Source organism: Sciurus carolinensis, chromosome 5 (genome assembly GCF_902686445.1).
Source record: "Sciurus carolinensis chromosome 5, mSciCar1.2, whole genome shotgun sequence".
Taxonomy (NCBI): domain Eukaryota; kingdom Metazoa; phylum Chordata; class Mammalia; order Rodentia; family Sciuridae; genus Sciurus; species Sciurus carolinensis.
Genome location: NC_062217.1, coordinates 67,765,353 through 67,787,053, shown reverse-complemented (window position 1 = coordinate 67,787,053; position 21,701 = coordinate 67,765,353).

The window sequence follows — 21,701 nt, the reverse complement described above, 5'->3', positions numbered from 1 at the left end:
AGTCCCCATTATTGTGAACTGTATTTCCAACACTGCGTGTCATTAAATTAAAAAAGAAAGAAAGAAAGCAAGAAAGAAAAGCAAGCAGTGAGCAATGAAGTTATAGCTATTAGCAAAGCTGAGTTGGAACTCCTAGAAATGTCAAGGAGATCTTAATTGTACTTTATATAATGGTCTCCTAGGCTAATAAGATATGATCTAAAACCATTAGGTATGAGAAGGTAAACATTTTAAGAGCACTTTTTTTGCCAAAAGCCTCTTCATCTTTATTTGACAACTCTCGCTTGGCCTTGAGGTAGAGCATTCAGTGTTCTAAAATAACAGATATTGTTTGTGACGGAGCAATGAGGCCCTGCGGGGTGTGAGTATATTCAAAGATTGCGTTCAGGGAGCAAGGAAGTCAGTAAATCTGATTCTTAGAGTCTCATATCACTGCTGTCCACCATTCCCAGTCTCCAGCAGAGGGGGTGGGCAGGTCTTCTCCAAGAATTGTTAGCATGTCACGTAGCAAGTAATTCCAAATTGCTGGGAAACACCCATTGCTCTGACAAGTTTCAGAACACATAAATTTATTTAACCTTAGAAATCATTGAGATGCATTCTCTCAAGGTCGAAATCTTGCCAACAGAGAGCTATATATTCATGTCTTCGTTTGTTTGTTTGTTTGTTTTTTGCCCCAATGAACTAAGTCCTTAGATCCCTGAATGGCTATGACTGTTGGAGATTATACAGAGTCTGCTCTCAGTTACTGATGGAAGTCACCCACAATTCAATGATAAGTCAATGTTCTGTTCTCTAGGAGTTCCAAAGTCTGCTCCTCTGTTTCTGGATCAAGAAGTGTTCTTTTCCCCTTAGTTCTTAAATGGATGCCCCAGTTAGGAATGGCCAGCGACTGCAGTTTGCAATTTGGTTCTGTTTGTAAACACAGCTTGGAAATCATTGTTAGGACTTGTGGGGTTTGGTTCCAGTTTGTCTCGATCTCTTGTGTATTCTGGCAAGCAACCTAATGCTTCTTTGTACCTTTACTTCTTTATTTGTACAAGGGCGGGGGAATATCACCACTAAATGAAATTTGTATGGTGCTCTGGGACACCTGCACAAATTGGGCTGTTTCAAACAGATATTAAGACTATATTTGTTTAATCTGCTGCAAAGTCAGAATAATACTTTCCTCCATGCTGGTTGGGTTAGTGTTTACCAAAGTGTGCTTGTTTTATTAAACATTAGCTCTTCAGGATTAGATGTTACATAAAACGGCCTACTTTTGTCAAATAAATTTATAAAACCCTAAGGCAAACAGGATTGAACAAAGGCCTTTGCTACGGGACTTCTCAGAGCCTTTAATATGTTAATGAGCATTATGAATCTACTAGATAGATATGATATCTGGTGTTTCCCAAACTTATTCACATGGCCTTGGCGGGTGTGGGGTTTCTTCTTTTGGGATTAGAAGGAAGCTTTTTTTTTTTTTTTTTTTGAAACATTGGCAGAAGAATAAGTGGCATTAACAAGTGCAGTTCACAACCCTTAAAGAGGAAGCAGTGTTGAAAAGTCTCTCTGTTCTTTGAATATTATAATGGAAGCTGCCTTAGTTGACCTGCACTTCACCAACTCACCAGGCCAACTTTTTCTCATTATGTAAAACACACTAGTTGAACCATATTAAATTGTTGGTTTTGTGGGTCCAAAAATGGTGGAATTCCAACATGTTCACATATTTCTACTTAATACAAATGTCCCTGCTAGATTAAACCCTTGGGGCTACCAAGTAAATTCTAGTTTAAATGACTGCAAACTTCCATTCCCACCACTTGAATTCTATTTATCAGGATGAGTTATGTTTGTTTCCAAACATTTTATGACAGTTGTACTAGTTTTCATAATTACATAATTTCATTTTACATGGTACAAACCCATAGAATATAAAAATGAGTATGAAAAGCAAATTGCTGATGCTGTGAGGACTGCATGGAATGCTTGTCAAGATTCATTATGGTGACCTTCAAAAACTGCCATAAAATGAGGTATGGGTGGAATATTCTAGAAGATTAGGCTCAGACTTTAAACTGTGGACTTCTCTAGTCTATTTCAAGTGATTTCTAATTTTCCCAGCACAATAAAGACACTGTAACTGGAACTTAAAGAGAATATATTATGCGTGCGAATTATATAAGAAAGAGTTAGAATTCCTGCTGGAAGACCCACACTGAAAGAAATAACCTGATGGTGTGTCAAAAGCTTGATGAATACAGAGGGATGTAGCCAAAGACTTTAATAACTGGTTTGTTTGTGACACTGACCAGAAGAACACATGCTCCTGTTGAGTAGGACGTGAAATTTAAACACTTGTACAGCCTTGCTAGTGGGTCCTGGCTGAATGCCAATTCTGTCAACCAATGTTTTAGGCTAAAATGCTTCATTTGATAGTATACATCATTTGTAAGTGATTTGTCATTTTAGACACATGTTTTGATTCTCTGACCAAATGCTATTGCTGATCCTCTCAAAGGAAGTCTTCTTTTAGGCCATTTCTACCATCAGTGAGAAGTGGGCCTAGGGCAACAGGGTTCACACAATCCTCCCCCTTCATAACCAGGAACTGCAGGCAAGAAAACTGGTTCCCGTAAGCAAATGTCCTTTAAAGAAAAACCCTTTTGAAGCTACCACAAAAGCAAGTGGGGGGGGGGTAACATAAATCATTTCCTTGTTCATCATTTACTGAAAGAAAAAATGAACAGAGGTGAGAAGAAAAGGGGAAAAAGGGATTTAATACATAAATTTGGGTTTGGGTAGAACAAATACTGACTATCTGCAGCCAGAAGGTAGTTCTGGACCACAGATGAATACTTGGTTGGGGGAATTTGAAAGAAATTGGCAGGTAATTGTGGTGGGAATGAGATTGCCCCCACGTGTTCTATATTATAACCATTGTTAACCTACAGGAGCACCCTGAGAACTGTCTAGCTATGTCTCTGAACCTCTACCCAGCAGCTGATAAATCTGGAATAAATGCAGCCACAATGGAGAAAATACCAAAATAAACTGATTCTCAAATAACGAAAACATGATCTTATAGATTAGATACTAGGTGTCCCCCAAAAGCTCATGTGTGAGACAATGCAATTAAGTTTAGAAGTAAAATGATTGGGTTATGAGAACCATAACTTCATCAGTGACTTAGACTACTTAAATGGATCAACTGGGTGGTAACTGTAGGCAGGCGTGTGGTGTGGCTGGAGAAGACAGGTCTTTAGGGGCATGCCTTTGGGGTTTATATTTTGTCCCTGGTCAGTAGAGCTCTCTTTGCTTCCTGGGTGCCATGTCCTGAGCTGCTTTTCTCCTCCACACCCTTCTGCCATGATGTTCTGCCTTAACTGGTGCCCACAGAATGAATTTGACCATCTCTGAACTGAGAGTTATGAAACTGTGAGCACCAAATAAACTTTCCCTCCTCTGTAATTGTTCTTGTCATGTGTTTTGATTACAGTGGTGACAAAGCTTACTAAAATACATAAGGACAACCCACAATATCAGTTTTTAACTAACTAGAAATAATAAAGAATAATTCAAATGTCCTTTGAGGCAGATAAAAACAAATGATCACAAAATAATGATTTGTTGCATAGAAAATATCATAGTTATATGGAGGTTTAATATTTCTCAAATTTCATGTTTTTAAAGTCAGTCAACTCTTCTTTTGAGCTATGAGTTACTGTTAACCTGTGCCAGGAGGGAGCCCATGAGTTAAAAGTTATTGTTGCTACCCAGAAGTGGTGCTGAGTACCTTACTGTGGTTTCCAGTCATCTAGGAAGCATTAACGACATACTGATGCAGGTACCACCCAGAGATTCTGCATGTACTGGTCTGTAATGCTCCTGGGTCACCTGGATTAAAAAAAAAAAAAAAAATCCCCACCTCAAGTGTTACCAGTGGACCAACTGTGTCCACTTTGCTTGGGAACCTGTTTGTAACGCTGGAACTCAAGGATCTACATTTGAATAAGATGCCACATGAATTGCCAGAAAAATAATTCTCAAAGAATTGTTAGAGAACCTACATTAGAATCACCTGAGAGTTTTAAAAATCATTATTTAGTTTAAAATGTGCCTATATTTTGGGCCCCAACTTAACTCCTGTGTGAGAATTTCTGGGAGTTGGGATGGGAAATGAGCCTGAGGATCAACAGTTGAACAAACCACCAGGTAGATCTTATGAGCATCTAAATTGTAAACCACTGTTCCTGAGAACGGAACTCTTTCTGAGATGGCTGAGGTCCTAGATCTGAAAGGCTTTGGAAGGGGTTGTAAGAGGGGAGAGAGGACCTGTTGTGCTCAGCCATGGAGCAGAACCCTCTGCTTCCTTCTTCAAATTAATACTAAAGACGATGCTCAGAAACACAGGGCCATTTGTGTCCACCCTTTCTATGAAGGAGTCAGATGTAAGGGTACAATGTGAGTTGCTTGCTTGTCTTTCTTCAAGTGCCAACTATTGAATGAGGGTTGAGACCAAGTTCAGTATTTTTGTTTCTTATCACAATTTAAAATATCCATCTCAGAAATAAAGGTCATTCAATGGAAAATGGAGGGAAGGGAGGAGGGATAGGCAAAGGAAAGACAGTGGAATGAATCTGACATAATTTTCCTATGTACATATATGAAAACAACATGGAGAATCCCTCCACCATGTATATCCATAAGAATGGGACTCTAAGTAGAAAAAGATGTATTCCATGCTTGTATAATTATATCAAAATGGATTTTGCTGTCATACATAACTAAAAAGAACCAATAAGTAAAGAAAGAAAAAAGAAATAGAAGTTATTGATAGGGACCCAAGAACCTCTCATCTTATAGGGGTGACTGACACAAAGTTGTCTAAATACTTTTTCTACCGAAACCCTGATTAAGTTCAGGCTGTTTCTAAATGCAGAAGGAGGTGCTCCCTTTAATGACAAATTGTAGCCTGGTAAAGAACAAAGCTACACAGCACAGGACCTTGATGGCAAGGGGCTGGCTTCTCAATTGGGTGTTAAGATTGCCCTCTGCTACCTTGGGACCATGCCCACCTTCCCAATTTCATATGCTGAAATCTGATACCAAATGTAATGGTATTTGGAGATGAGGACTTTGGAAGGTAATTAGGTTAAAAGGATGGAACTCTCAAGAATAAGATTAGCGCCCTTGTAAGAAAAGACCAGAGAGCTAGTTGTCCTCTTTCCAAAATGTGAGAATATAAAAAGAATTAATAGTTCGAGGCCTGTAAAAGAGCTGTTGCCAGAACTCAACCATGCTGGCACCCTGATCTAAAACTCCTAGCATCCAGAACTATGAGAAATAAATGTCTGTGGTTTAAGCCACTAGTCTATCACAATTGGTTATAGCAACCCCAATTTCCCCAATATTCCCCAAATTCAGTATAAAAAAAGCATTCCACTGTAACTTTTGTTCTAGTAATTCAGGTTACACCAACTCATGGCCATTATCAGGAACCTAAGTAGGACCTGGTTTTGGATTCATTTTCTAGGCCTCCCATAATGAAGTACCACAAAGTAAATCTCTTATTATAACAGAAATTTATTGTCTTACAGTTCTGGAGGCAAGACACCTGAACTCAAGGATGTCTTCCTGGGCTCCGGGGCCGAAAGTTGCCCCGTTGGGTTCTAGCCATCTTGATCATTTAAAGTCTTATAGTGGTTGTATTACATAACATATCTTGAGCATCCTGGACAGACTCTTGGCTGTTTATCAATGGCAACTATTTACTGGCTAAAAATGGGAAGCAATAATATTCATTTGACCAGTTTTCTCTTAAAGCTATTTCCATGATGATGATGACAATAATGATGGCATTCAATAATATTTTTTATTTTAATCATTCCTGAAATTCAAAGAAATAAAAGTACCTAAAAAAAAAAAAAGAAAAAGAAAAAGAAAAAAGAAACCCAAAACAAAACAAATAAAACCTCTTACAGTGGAGCTGCCTTGGTCTATTCTGTTTCTACCACCAGTGTTATGGTTTAGACATAAGGGAACCCACAGAGTTCATGTGGGGGTTCAAAGACGTTTTAGAGGTGGAACAATTAAATTATAAGAGCCTTAGCCTAATCAGTGGATTAATCCATGGATACAGATTGACTGGGCAGTAATTATAGGCAAATAGGGTATGGCTGGAGGAAGTAGGTCACTAGGGGTGTGCCTTTAGGTTTTAGGTTTTATATTTTTTCCTTGGTGAGTAGAGCTCCCTTTTTCTCTCTGCTTTCTGGTTGCCATGTTCTGAGCTGCTTTTCACCTCCATACCCTTCCACCATGATATTCTGCCTCACCTCAGGCCCAGAGCTAGGGCATTAGCTCACCGTAGACTGAGACTTCTGATACTGTGAGACAAAATAAACTTTTCCTCCTCTAAGTTGTTCTTGTTGGGTATTTTGGTCACAGTGACAAAAAGATGACTTAAACAATGAAATTAAAATCTCTTCCAGGGAATGAACCAGACTGGGTGTTATCCATCATTTAACCCACAATGCCTAATCTATTTCTTAGAACATTGAAAGACTTCATGAATGATTAATAAAAGATTATAAAGATTTAAGAAATGATTTTTCAGAGTCAGAAAATTTGGTTCACATTTTCTCTTTGGGCAGAACTGTATTGCCACTTTAGAAAATGCTCATGAATAGACTTACACTTATGCCAAGTCACCTTTTCTGTCACAAATGCCAAGTCACCTTTTCTGTCACAATGAAGACAACACCTTAGGGATGTTCAACATTACTCATCTCTCTAGTCACTACTCCCTGGTTCCTAATGTTTTGCCGCTAGATCAGTAACCAGCTTCCACCATAACATGAACAGGCTTTACTTCCTGTGAGGTTTCCAACATTGAAAGAGCTCTGGAAACTCAGGAAATGGACTCTCTGCTCTCTCTATCCCAGGAGTCAGTGAGAAAAAGGAGGACAGAGGTGGAGACATAAACAGTCAGTTACCATTGCTTCCCCCCAGGACCAAAATCTTGAGGGATTTATTAATTATCTAAACTTAGTGACATAAAAAAACAAGCTTTTATTTCTGTGGGTTTGGTATCTGGGCATTCCCTAGCTGGGTTCTATATTCAAGATCTCTGTTATAGTGTGGATCTAGAATGTCCCCCACAAGCCCATGTGTTAAAATCTTGGTCCTTTTTAAGGTTTAGATAGAACTATCCCCCCCAAACTCACATATATACATATCATATGATATATAGATATATGTATGCACACATGATACTTAAGATACATATACATATATAATAGAGAAAACCAGCATTTGGCATAGAATCTAGAACTTCTCTATTGCTAGCAGCCCTGCCAAAGGCCTTCCATGAGGGACCGTGTGGCTGTGGTGCTGGCAGATCATCTAGAGGCCATATGGAAAATTTGGGTGAGATTCATAGAAATGGTCCAATCACTTGGGGCCAAAGTGGGGACCACAAGTGCAAGGGACCAGACTTTGATCAAAAGTGAATAGAACTTAAGTTTCTCTTCTGAAGACTTCAACATTGATTGCCAACAGGTCAACCAGTCATTAGAAAGGCCTGGCACAATGGTGTCTAAGCCAGAGACTCTAATGGTGGTCCACCGCTTGCATGGACAGATTTTTGACCTTTGTCCTCTGTTGCCACACTTGTCTCCCATACGGCCAGCACTGCCTGGAGAAGAAGTGGATGGAGTTGAAGGGCCTGAGGAAGATCAGGAGGTCACCATGAGCTGAGCAGCTTTCCTCTGCCATGACCTTCAGCCATGATGCTCTGACTTACCACAGGTCCAGAGTAATGTAACTGGGCATCCGTGGACTGAACCTCTGAAATCATGAATCAAAATAAACTTTCCTTCCTCTGAGTTGTTCTTGGACACAGCAACAAAAAACTATCACAATTTCTTAGAATAGGTTAAATAAGGCCACATTAACAAATAAATCTTAAAAACCTCAATACCTTATTGTAAAGACATAACAAAACATAACAAAAAAATCAGCATTCCTTCTTCATATGAAGAAGTAGCTCCATTTCCCCCGAAGAGCTCCCTTCAAATGTACTTCTGGGATTCAGGCTGTCTTTATCTCCTAATAGTGCCATCTTGACATGGAGCTTCCATGATGAGCAGGGCAAGGGGAGAGAGAGAAAACTCACCTGTCCTTCTATCCTGTGCCCAGAAACAACTCAGGTCACTTATGCTTCAGATCATTGGACAGAACCAGTCACGTGCCTCAACCTAACTGCGAGGGAGTTGAGAAATGCAATCTTTCTGTGTACTCAGGAAAAGAAAATGGAAAAAAAAAAAAAAAAGGGACTTGGAAAAACATAATGTTCCCTCTGATAGAGAAAAGAATAAGTCAGACTGCATTTGAGTTTATGGTTCTGCCAGGGAGGTTAATCTTGATTGGGTCCTGAATGAAAACTATTTGAACTAGCTTGAAAGAAGTAGGCTTCAATAACAGGGTTGGTAGTAAAGTGGGGTTTTGTTTTGTTTTCTGTCTTAAATTTTCTAGACTACTTGCTTCCCTCCTCCTCTAGCTCTGTCCTTTGACCTGTCATTGCTCATATTCTCTCCTCCCCATTTGTGCTGAACCCACACTGCACAATCAACAAGCACATAAACTTATTGAGTTTCAGGGATAAACTCGATCGGTCCTGACAGTTGTTAGTTTTATTAAGGATTTAATGAGGAAAGAGATTTTTAAAATGCGTAGAAAGTTCCTCTAATAACTAACCACTTAATTTATCCATGTCTTTCATCTTCCCCCAGTAGCCATAATTAAGGTTTGATGACGTCACCGTGTATAATAATACTTCCATTTGTATCTCTCTTTCATCTCACAAAGTCTAGTACTGTCATCTACCGTGTCCTCACAACCACCTTGAGAACATGGTAAAGCAGACCTCATCCCTGCTTTGAAGATCAGGAAGTTAGAACACCAGGATGTGAAGTGAGCAGCCTGGGGGGCCAGCCTTGGCATTGTTGCTAGAGACCGGATCTCTCTACTTCTTGTGCTGTTCTTTCCCCCACTAGAATGTGGACACAGAGATCATCCTTAGAAGCAAGATAACCAAGTCTACTTTTAACTCTTTAACATGGAGCAATCCAAGTTGGCTCTAATCCTGTAATAAGAACATGATTTTCAAAAACATTTTCATCCTAGTGGCTGAGTCTTTATCAGCTAGCTGCTCTGGATGCCAGTGGCCCGTAAGGCTTAGCTGTACAGAGAGGGCCTGTTTTTCTGTGAAGGGTCAGATAATAATTTGGCTCTCACAACCCTTTTGCCTGCTTGTCTTTTTTTTGTTGTTGCTAATGTTGTTTCACAATATTTTTAAATGTAAAAATCATTTTCACTCATAGACTATTCAAAAATAGGTTGAAGGCTGGCTTTATACAGGCCATAATTTTCCAGACATGATATCCACATCGTTGACTGTGCTGTAGTATAAACTGGTTCTCACAGCTTTCCTGCAGACACCCAACCTGCCTTGGGACCTGTGTGGTAATTTTCTTATAAAGTCACAAATTGTCCCCTTCAGGTGAAGTGTGCCACATTTTGTCTCTGAATTTCTGGCCCTACCAGGCTGATGTAGTCTCTTCCTTCTGGTATTTCTGGATTTCTGACTTGCTTTGTGAAATGTTTTGAGGTTCCCTGGCATTTGGGAGCTCTAAGCATGAGGATCCTCTTCTCTAGAAAGTAGAACCTCTGTTGCCCTGCTGATCTTGGGTTTCTCACTTTCTTTTGTAAACTTGTCCCCTCCCCCACTTTTATTTTCTTCACTGTATCCTATTATCCTGGGAGTGGAGGCTGGGATACCTAGGATGTCAATCAAAGGCATTGAATATGATGTAGGTGAAGATAACAGGCTGGGGAGGCTCCTGAGGGCTCATTTGTTTCTTCCCTTCTGGAGTCCCCAGCAGAGCTGAAGTGTGAAGAGGTCACCAACCTCAGGTGATGTGGGTACTATGGTTTAGATCTAAAATGTTCCCCAAAGGGACCTGTGCTAAGGTTTGGTTGCCCGTCTGTGGTGCTATTTGGAAGTGGTGGAAAATTTGGGAGGTTGGACCTGGTTGGAAAAGGTGGGTAACCTGGGGCATGTCCTTGAAGAGTATATCTTGTCCCTGGGTCCTTCCTTTCTTGCTCTGCTTCCTAGGAGCCAAAAGGTGAGCAGTTTTGCTCCACCACACTCTCCCCACCATGATGTGATGTTCTGCCCCACACAAGCCCACAGTGATGGAGCCAATTAACTATAGACTGAAACCTCTGCAACTATGAGCCAAAATAATTTTTTCCTCCTCTAAGGTGATTTTCTAGGGTATTTTGTTACAGCAATGAAAAACCAACTAACATAGTAAACATGACTGAACAGATGTATGAATTATATCTCCGATACTCTGCAACAAAAAGATCAATCGATCACTTTTCATAAGCTTCTCCTAGGGATTTTTTTATTGATTGGCTCCTCCCCACCCCCATGCACAACATATTTTATTCATTCAGTGTTTATTTGCAATCCACTGTAGGTCTGATGTATGTAAGTTGTCAAAGTATAAAGATCATTTGTACATGGAAGCTCCTTAAGTAGCTTACATCTTTTAAGGAGATAAATTATATGTGGACAATTAGATGATACAGAATGATGAGTACAGATATAGAGTTTTACACAGGGTGTCACAGGAGCAAGAAAGGAAATCCCAGTTCTTTAGGGGAAGGGGATAACTAGGTAAGATGTCAGAAAGAAAGTGACATCAGAGTAAAGTCCAGTAAAAATGGTCAACAGATGGGGTGGGGGACAATATGAAATCAGAACTCTCCAGAGCCTAATGTGACTTGCTAGACAGAACGTGGAATTTAGGAAGGAGGGGTGAGTGGCAAGCTTTACAAGGAGGAAACGTGCCAGAATGCACTCTGTGCCAAGGCTAAGAGTTTGTTTGTTTATCCTGAAGGCAGTGGTGAGCGACAGTGGCAGGGCAGTGACATCACAAGGATCATGCTTTTGAAATATCTCTCAGGCTGTGATGTGGAGGTCGGACTGATGAAATCTTTGCAGCAGATCATTAACAGCAGTCCAGCAAAACATAATAAATATCAGAGCTACAGCTATGACAGAGGGATGGCAAATGGGAACATGTTCAAGAGATGATTAGGAAATCACAGGACTTGGTGACTGACTATGAGTGTAAAATACAGAAAATCCAGAATAATCTCCAGGTTAATGGCTTGAAAGTTGGGAAACAATGTTGTCATCAAACAACACTATAAACACTGGGAGAAGAGCAAAGAGGAAATTAGGGAGCCGGATGATTCATTCCATTTTAGACACGCCGGATCTGAAAATCCTCAGGGATGTCTAATTGAAGACATTAAATATGCAGTTGGAACAACTGGTTTGAAGGTCAGAAGCAGTGACTTGGATGGAGATTGTTTGAAATATTGGTAAATAGTTATTTGTTGAGGCCATGGATTTAGATGTGACTCCAGGGAGAATATGGAGCTTGAGAAGTAAATAGGAGCAAGGATAAAACCCCAGAAAACTGACTTTTTAGCATGCAAGAAAAAGAGCCTGCAAATGGCAATAGGAGGTGGAGAGGAAAGATGAGAGGGATAGGAACAGAATTAGAAATGTGTAGCATCACATTAGGCAGGAGTGGAAACAGTTTGAATCCAGTATGATAAGGAGGGGAAAAAACACTGACTTAATGTTGGAAAATAAGAGGTCACTTATTAAAAACAACTCATTAGAGTGTTAGAAATAGAAGCTAGTCTGGAGTGATTTGACCTGTGAATAATTAAAGAAGATAATGATGTAAATATTGAATGTAAAGTCTGAGAAACACTGTGTCGTGTAAAGAGCTACACAACACACAATATTCTTTTATCAATGTATAATCTCAGGTACAGCCTCTAAACCTAAACCTGTCTTTTGAGATACTCCATCTGAAGTATATGTAATTTCCATATCTCAATGGTAATAGAAGCATGAATAATAGAATCAATAGATTTATAATAGAATGTAGATCAACCTCTATTTCAAATCCCCTTTCTAACTCTATCCAATACAGGGAACTCACTATCTTAAAAAGACTCCTGTCCATTTACCGAATCACTCTGGTAATTAAAAGCCCCATTAGGATTTTCTGGCTTTGTGTCCTTTGGCCTTTCCCTAGTTCTGGACAATTCTAGCACCTTCCTCTCTTGCTGGCAGGAAGATGTCAGACTCTAGTCTCTGTCACGAGTAACTCTGATCACTGGGATCTTCCTGTTGCCCCTCTCCTGAAGCTTGAGCAGCAGGAAACCGTACCCTTGACTATCCTTTACTGACTCTTTTTAAATGTTTGTGTTTCAAGAATTTGGGGAAGAATATGTAATAATCAGAATCTCCATGGGTTGTGGAGAAGAGACAGAGGCTATAATTTGCCAGAACGCTCCAGTTGATTCCAACACACCAGATCTCCATGTTAGTTAAGAATGGCATTGAGTTTTCTCTTTTCAGTTGTATCAGCTTTAGAAATAAAATCAGACTCCATCTGTTATGGGCTGAATCATATCCTCTCCAAATTCCTATATTGAAGTTCTTATCCCCATGACCTTGAAATGCACGCACATTTGTAGATCATCTTTTAAGAGTCAATTCAGTTCAAATGAGCTGGTTAAGGTGGGCTAAAGCAATATGACTGGTGTCTTTCTAGAAGAGGAAATTTGAACACAGGTACAATGGGAAGACCATACATAGACACAGGTAGAGACAACCATTTATAAATCCCGGAGAAAGACCTCAGAAGACACTAACCTGGCCACTACCTGATCGCAGACTTCTAACCTCCAGAATTATTATTTTTATTGTTTCTAATTAGTTATACATGACAGAACAATGCATTTTGATTCATTGTACACGAATGGAGCACAACTTTTCATTTCTCCGGTTGTACATGATGTGGAGTCATACCATTCTTGTGATCATACATGTACCTGGGGTAATGATATCCATCGCATTCCACAATCTTTCCCACTCCCTTGCCCCTCCCCTCCCCTCACTCCTCTCTGCCCAATCCAAAGTTCCTCCATTCTTCCCTTACCCATCTGCCCCCGCTCCTTGTTATGTATTCACATCCACATATCAGAGAAAATATTTGGCCTTTGGTTTTTTGGGGATTGGCTTATTTCGCTTATATTCTCCAATCCCATCCATTTACCTGCAAATGTCATAACTTCATTCTCCTTTAAGGCTGAGTAATGTTTCATTGTGTATATATACCACAGTTTTTTAAATCCATTTATCTATTGAAGGACATCTAGGTTGGTTCCACAGTTTAGTTATTGGGAATTAAACTGCTATAAACATTGATGTGGCTGCATTGATGTTTATATAGTATGCTGACTTTAAGTCTTTTGGGTATAAACCGAGGAGTGGGATACCTGGGTCAAATGGTGAACCTCTAGAATTATGAGAAAAGACATTGATGTTTAAACCTGCCAATTTTGTGATATTTTGTCATAGCAACCTTTGCAAACTAATACAAAATTTAATGATACCATTGATTCCACTTTGTAACTAGATCATTTTAAAGGGGTTCTAAGTGATTTCTTTCTTAATCTTGTCTAGAATTGTGTCTAGAATCAACAGTAACCTCCATTTATTGCATGTGGTTTGCAAGATCTCTTTTCTTTGTCCCTTAAAAGATTAGATACATACATAGAATCAGACTCATGGCTCTTCTCTCCTTCTCTTGTCCTCCACAGATCACTAACACAGGTTCTTTTTGTATCCCAGATGTCATCTGTGTGGGTAATGGGATTCAAGCTCATTAGAGTAATTACACACTTTCTTTTCATCCCTTAACCAATCTCAGGCTTCAGTTGCCTCTTCTTAAGTGTGTTCCTTCTTTCTAGCCAATCACGTTGACAGAGACGATAAAAGGAAATTAGAAGATGACCAAGTCCATCTTCTCCCTGCTCAGTCTGTCGCAAATAATGGGTTTATGAAATATTTTTACTTACTTTGGATGCATTCAAATTTGCAATCTTTTGAGTTTTTTGTTAATTTTATCTTGATTTGGGCTTTACTCAATCTACCCCATTCTAACAGGTTAGAGGCATGCATTTTTCTGAACTGTCTCTTCTGCTATCTTTTTTTTGTGTTTTAACTTGGTGTTTTGCAGTTTGAGGATTCAAACTTAGGGCCTTGTGCATGCTAGGCAAGTGCCCTACCCCTGAACCATAACCTGGCCCTTCTGCTGCCTTTTGCTTGGTGGAAGTATTAAACATGGAGTCAAAACATTAGCATGCCATCAACTAACTGTGTGACCTGGGTGAAGCTGATCACTCTAGGTTTCTTTATTTGTGAAACAGAGCTAAAAAACAACCCCATTTCATAAGGCAAATCATTACAGAATTAACATATGCAAAATGCTTTGTAAATGATGTATTTCTGATATAAAAAGCCTTACTATTGCTGTCACTGTTATTATTAGATCTTCTGTTTTAGTTCTGAGTTCAAGTGGTTCTGAAACCACTTCAGTCTGTCTCTTCATTCATTTTTCACTTTTTATTCCTTAAAGAAATTCACAGGTTACAAAAGTCAAAGCATAAAAGAAAGAACGTAGTGAAAAGACTCCTCCCTATTTCTCAGCCTCTCAGAACTCAGTGCCTCTCTTTGAAAGCAGACAATATTCCTTATGGAAGCTTCCAGAAATATTCTGTGTGTATTCATATGTAACCTTCCCTCTCTCCCCTTCTTTTTTTACCCAACTAGTAACAGAATACCAGTTCCATTCTACATGGTTGTCTCTTCTTCCTCACAGTTTCTTCCACAGAGGGCCATAATGTCTGTCCTGGGAATTTCCTGTTCTCATGGAGTCAGCTCCCATTTAAATTCTCTGATTTGGATTCAGGGGTTTCTTTCCTCAGTTCTTAACATCTATCCTTTAATAGTCTATATTGTGCATATAACTTATATATTTTGGTGACAAGTTGCTTTTCTCTCTAACCTTCAATGGAAGGAAAAACCACCACCTTTGACAACAAGAAACCTTGGTTCTTACAGACCAAAGGAAAGATGTAGTTCTTCATAGAGGTGATGCCATAGTTCATTTTCTGTTGCTGTAACAGAACACTTGAGACTGGGTAATTTATAAAGAAAAGAGGGTTATTTGGATCATGGTTCTAGAGGCTAGGAAGTTGACAAGCACAGTGCCAGTATCTTCTATCCATTCAGGTGAGAAAGGCACTAATTCATTTATGAGAGCTCCACCCCCACCACCCAATCTCCTGCTAGGTCCCACCTCCCAACACAGCTGCGTTGAAGAATTAAGGTTCCAACACATGAATTCTGGGTGACAGATCCAACCCACAGCAGGTAATGTTTAAATGTGTTCATGAATGGCATCATGGCGTAATGGAAAGAGGTTGTGCTTCGGAGTCAGCCAGGTCTAAGCCTGATTGCACCTCTGAAAGAGGCACAGGCTCATTCCTGAGCCTTGCTCCCCTGAGTCTCTGTTTTCACAATTGAAAAGTGGCACTGATAAATAACCACCATCAAGGTGTCATTACACAAGGTCTGGTATATCACACCTTTCAAAAACACCGACCCTCTTTGTTCTAATACAATCCTAATACAGTGGTATTACATTACCATTTTCTCATTTAAAAATACTTTTCATTGAACAAGTTCCAAATCATAATGATAAACACTTCTTCCTCATCTACTGAGTTTCCAGAACTGAGCTAGATGGTAAAAGTGCAAAGAGGGAAAGACATGTTCCCCATTCTGCAAGAAGATTATAATCTAATTGGGGAGACAAAATATCCAAAAAAAGAGTCAGTGGCACAACATGGCTATACTTAGGAAAAGGGATGAAATTATATAGTGACAAAAATAGAAAGAAAAGACTTTTGCATGAAGAAATAAGAGATGAAGACATGCTATATACAAAATGCTGTTTTGCAATGCCTAGTGATTTTATTCCAAAATTACGAGTAGTCCGGTATTTAGAGAACACAACAAATATCAGATCAATGCAACAAAAGGAATAATTTGTACACATGTTTTATCCTGTTTTTCTTAAATGAGGAAGGTGCTCTGAAGACTTGTCATTGTGGGACAAAATTAACTTTCTTTCGACATGAACTTAAGCTATCCATTTTATTCTTGGATGGCATATATGATGTACCAGGCAGTTTATATACCTATAGAAGGCAGAAAGGCTACTAAAGGTGCAGCCTGAATTTGCAGACTTTGTTCCCTTTCATTAGAGTTCAATGGAGTAAATAAATATGAGACACAATTAGACTAACAGTCAATGGAAACTCATTTCTTGTTGACACAGCTACATTTCTTTCTACTCTTTGTTGTTATTGAAGTTATTTGTCCAGGGTCTTTATAAAAACACACACATACACACAACTCATGACTAAGACAGTACTTACTAAAACAGGAACCAAATAAACCTGCCCTGATCACATTCATGAGGTAATTCAATTGAACTATTCCACATGAAACCTCGAACACAATAGCCCAAACCTCTGAATGTAGCGGCATAATCAGGGTGGAGAATTTATCGTGGGGGCGATTAAAAATTGCATCAGAGAAATAATGATCCGTCCTTTAATTACTTTCCTTTGTAGTGAGCTTAGATCAATATCAACTGTTTGTTTTATTCAAGCCCTTTTATTTTTCCCTTTTAAAGAAGACATTGCGTGACTGTGCAAGTACAAGAACTAAGAGAAACTCATAAGCCCTTGGCAGGGAGGGTACAAAGCATGATACAACTGACAGACGTTGGTCCTTGCAAAGAAAAACTTGTGCTGAAAAACTCCTAACAGTCCACCAGAACAGGACTATCATCATTTGTCAAACGGTTATGAAGGTATGGCGAACGGGTGAAAGATATAGGAAAAAAAGAAAAAGTTGGAGGTTATGTACAGATTGGTGTTTTTAAGTGTCCCCCTGAATGCAGCTATCCAGTGTCGTAGCTTAATTAGTTGCCACTTTTAATCTTTCCCTGGGCTCTCATTGTTAGTGCCAAGTGTCATTACTATTATTATTGTTTTATTTTTTGCCAAGGAAAATGAGGAAATGAATATTGGCTTTTTAAAAACAAAAGATACTCTAGGAGCAAACCCAAAGTTCCCATGCCAACTTGGAAAGAACATATGGAAGAGAAAGAAAACATCCTTTGAGGGTGGCCTGTGTTGAGGGCGCGTATTGTGATCTGCTGGGGACATTGCACCTGGTTCCCAACACAGGTACCAGAAGCAAATAAAACCACACACTTCTGTGGGGTGTGGCATCATCCTGAGGTCAGAGGTCCTGAAACTGGATTCTGTCGAGTTTGAAAACTTAAGGAGGACTTGGGAGATAATTTAGAGAGAGTCTAAGTGTTAAAGTTGATGTGTAATGGACATCATTTCTCCTTGGGTTGGCAGGGGAAGTGTCACAGGCCTTCTTTAAGGGATTGTTTCTTTGTGCAGGGGGAGCCGCTCTGGTATGCACGGTGGTGAGGGAGTGAAGAGTTGGGCGGCCATATTGCTGGGTCAAGTCTTCCTGCCTTATCTTGGTCAGTGGTATATTTAGGAGGGGGATTTCTCTTGTGGTTTTGTGGTCTTTCATGTTCAACCCATTAGTGGCCAGTGCAGTGTGAATTAATAAGCTGGGCTCTGGGAGCTGCTTGGGTTTGAGTCCTTACCACCCACTCACTGGCTGTGTGACTTGGCCACCCTGGGTCCCGGGGTCACAATCATTGTTTTCTCATCATGTTGTTTCGAAGAATAAGAGGATGTGCCAGGAGGAGTAGAATTATTTGCACATTGTATATGTTCAGTAAATGTAGGCATAATTAGTATTGATATATGATAATGACTATACAACCACGTTTGATTTGAATGTTCAGAGAAAGAAGTATTTTATAAATGCTTAAGAATTAAATGGGAACTTGTTTTTGTTGAAAAAAAAAAAAAAAAAAAAAAACCCTTATAGGGACTGGAGATATAGCTCAGTTGGTAGAGTGCTTGCCTTGCAAGCATAAGGCCCTGGGTTCAATCTCCAGCACCACAAAAACAAAACAAAACAAAAATCCTTGTAAATGTTACTATAATACTTTTTAAAATAAATACACTCACGGCATTTCCTACCACTAGTATAGTAAAAATGTAACTTCTGATGATAATCTTGCAGGGCATCCTTCTGAACACAAACAATTGTTATAATGCACTAAAATAAAGGTATGTACCAACCCAGATAATCCCTTGGAGGTCTTTTTAATTGTGATGTGTATCTTAGGTAAAAGATTTTTCTCCTTATAATTTACCATTAAGTGCAGAAAACAGCATATAAATCCTACGGGATGGGTCCAGTTTGTTGGTTACAGATAATTGAAATTTGGTAAATGAGAAAATATAAAATTAAATACATTTAAATTTAGACTCAAGAAACTAGAAAAGTTGTAATAAAAAAATCTAAAAGAAGCAGGAGGGAGGAATTCATAAATGTAAAAGCAGAAAATAATAAATTGAAAAGTGGAAATAATTAGGATTAATAAGTAATCTAAAATCAACCTCAGTAAAAAGTACAGTCTGACCGTTTAAATCAAGGAAAGCAGAAAAAAATTAAATATACGAGATTGTAAATAAGAAAGCTGATATAACTACAGAACACCAAGAAATTATAAATAATAAGAGAACACCATTCATAATTCTTTGCTAATCTATTTGAAAAACTTTATTAAATACATAATATTTCAGAAAATACATAAATTTTAAAAATGGAAATAGGGAAAAGCTAAAAGAACTACAACAAAGGAACAAATAACCAGAAAAGAAATAGCAAAGTTGTCAAAGAATTGCTCTCTCTCCCATACCTACCATAGGTCTCAGAGTAAATTTTTAGAAAATCTTTTTAGAATAAATTAAGCTTATGTTAATGAAGTCTTTATTAAGCACATAAAATGATGGATATTAAGTCTTTCACTACATGTGACCATCATAATCTGCTACTAAAACTTGACAAAGGTAGTAAGAGCAGAAGTAGGATTAAAGGATATAAAACCATAAGGAAAAATTAACAAATTCACCAGAGCATTAAAAAGTATACAAGATTCCAAAAGAGAACTTATGTTAGAATTGGAGTAACAACTCAACATTAGGAAATCTATTGATGCAATTTACTGCATTGATAAGACAAAAGAAACAAGAATAGCTATGATAATAAATGTTAAAAATGGTTTCAATAAAATTAAATGCTTTTTAATTTAAAAATTTCAATAAACTAGAAATAGAAAGATACGTAATTAAAGTAGTATGCTTGTCACAAATCAAAGCCAGCATTATTGTATGAGTAGTAAAAATATAGAAGCTTACAATGTATTTATGCTTATTATTTCCAAATATTATTCTGGAGGACAACCCAATGGTAGGGGGAAGAGAAAGCAAATGAAAGAAATAAAAAGTGTTTTTCTTAGTTACCCCAAATTATCATTTCTTAAGGATTATATTCATTACCTAGATAACATGAGAGAATCAACTGAAAACCAGACTAAGAACTGAGCTCAGGAAAGAAGAAAAAATAAAGACAGTTATCCTGTGCATAGCTGCTCTTCATACTAATAATAATCAGTTCATAACAAAAATAACATTATGAGCACCTAAGATTTCCCAGATGTAAGGACACTTGAGTGGATTAACCTGATATGGTATGAAAAAAAGTCCATATTAGCAATCAAAGAACTATAAATTGAGATGACAATACATCTAAATAAGCAAAAGTCAGAATATGGTAATTATCTGTACTAGTCAATGCAACAAAGCAAGTACTCACATATCATTATTGTTGGGATGCAAACATTATAACTTTACTAAGGATATTCTGAAATTTATTTCAAAAATCCCTAATACAAAAAAGAGAAAGAAGAAAGAAAAAAGAAAAAATAACTAATAAGAAATGGCCTGAAGATATATAATTAATAATGATAATTAGTTTAAGTTCAATAAAGATATGGTAACATAAATGGCAGTGAATATATTACTATTCGGTCATCAAAAATGTGTGCTGTAGAAGACTCTTTGGTGACTTGGAAAGACATACACACATGCATACACAAGCATATCTTGAAAGCAGAAGGAACTGGTGACCATTTCTCCCTCCCTCCTTCTTGTATGTTGGCCTTTATTGGTGTCTTTGAGAACTATGGAACTGGATGGATAAGAGCCAAAATTGTAGAGATACCTGAAGGTGAGAAGTAAAAGGAATAGAGATGATAACATTTGGAACTTTCCTGAGTATTTTTGAGTCCCAGTGGAGAAAGGGGTAAAGTTAGTCTTAACGAAGCCTTATTAATGAAAAGTCTTATGCAGCTGTACACTATTACTTAAAGACCCTGGTGACAAAGAAAAGAACAAATATTGGTCTATTACCATTTCCCTCATTATTATATGAAATCTTATATTCTAGAAGAAAACAAAGATAGGAACCAGTGACAGCAGAAGCATTAATTGGTTCTGGAATTAAAGACCTGAATGGCACTGTACTTTATGGAACTAAAGAATGGAAAAATGCATGTTCCAAATATAAATCATCTATTTCTCAATCTCCCACAAGTACTTCAACAGGGTACTTTGGAATGGGGTAGAATTACTGTGATAGCACTTAGGACTTTGGCTAAGGGAAATGTGGGTTTAACTGTTAATATATTACTCTAGTTTGTCTGAAACTATATTTCACTTTTTTTTTAAAGGATATTTTCTTTAGGTGTAGAATTGTAGACTGGCAGTCATTTGATTTCAACAAAGTTGCAATTCCACTGTCTTCTGGCTTCCATTATTTCTATTGAAAAATTAGATGTCACCTTATTCTTTTAATGTTGACTCTTTATGGCTAACGTTTCCTTTTTCTCTGACTAATTTCTCAATGTTTTGGGTGTTTTGTTAATTTTACTTTGCTGTGACTCAGTATAGTTTTATGTATATAATTTTTGAGGTTATGGTGTTTCTTGAATCAGTGACTTGAGGGCTTTGTCAGTGTTAGAAAATTCAACACCATTGTTTTTGCCTCGATCTCTTTTTCTTGCATTCTTCTCATTTTAGGAGTCCAGTTATACACAGGTTAGATATTTTAACCATGTACACCATGTGATTCACATTCTTTACTCCATTCTCTCTCCCCAACCCTCACACTTGCTTTCTTTTCCAGGACTCTAGTCTCTCTTTATCTGTATTTAATATTATATTAAATCTATCCTTTAAGTTCTTTATTAAGTTTGTTACATTTTAAAATTGAGAATTTCTTTTTTTAATGGACTTAATTTCTCTATTGGAATTTCCTGTCTGACATCAGTGATCTTGAATACATTAAGCCTAGTTTTTTAAAGTCTGTTTCTGAGAAATCGACCTTAATCACCATGCAGTTCTATTTATATTGTATGTTTTTTCTTGATCCTCTTTGTCAGTATACCTGACAACTTTTGATTGAATTGTGGACATTATTTATGAGAAATTGTAGAGGGGCTGCATTATATCTAAAGAGTGCATTTTCTCTTCTGGTAGGCAATTAGAATAGGAGTATACCACCCTAATCAGGCCCAGTATGAAGATGATTATATGCTGAGTAAAGCTTTCTTTGTGAAGAATAATATATTATTATTCTTCCAGGTCCTTATTGTAAGTCTGGGGTGTTTATCAAGGTCTCTCACCCTTGGAAA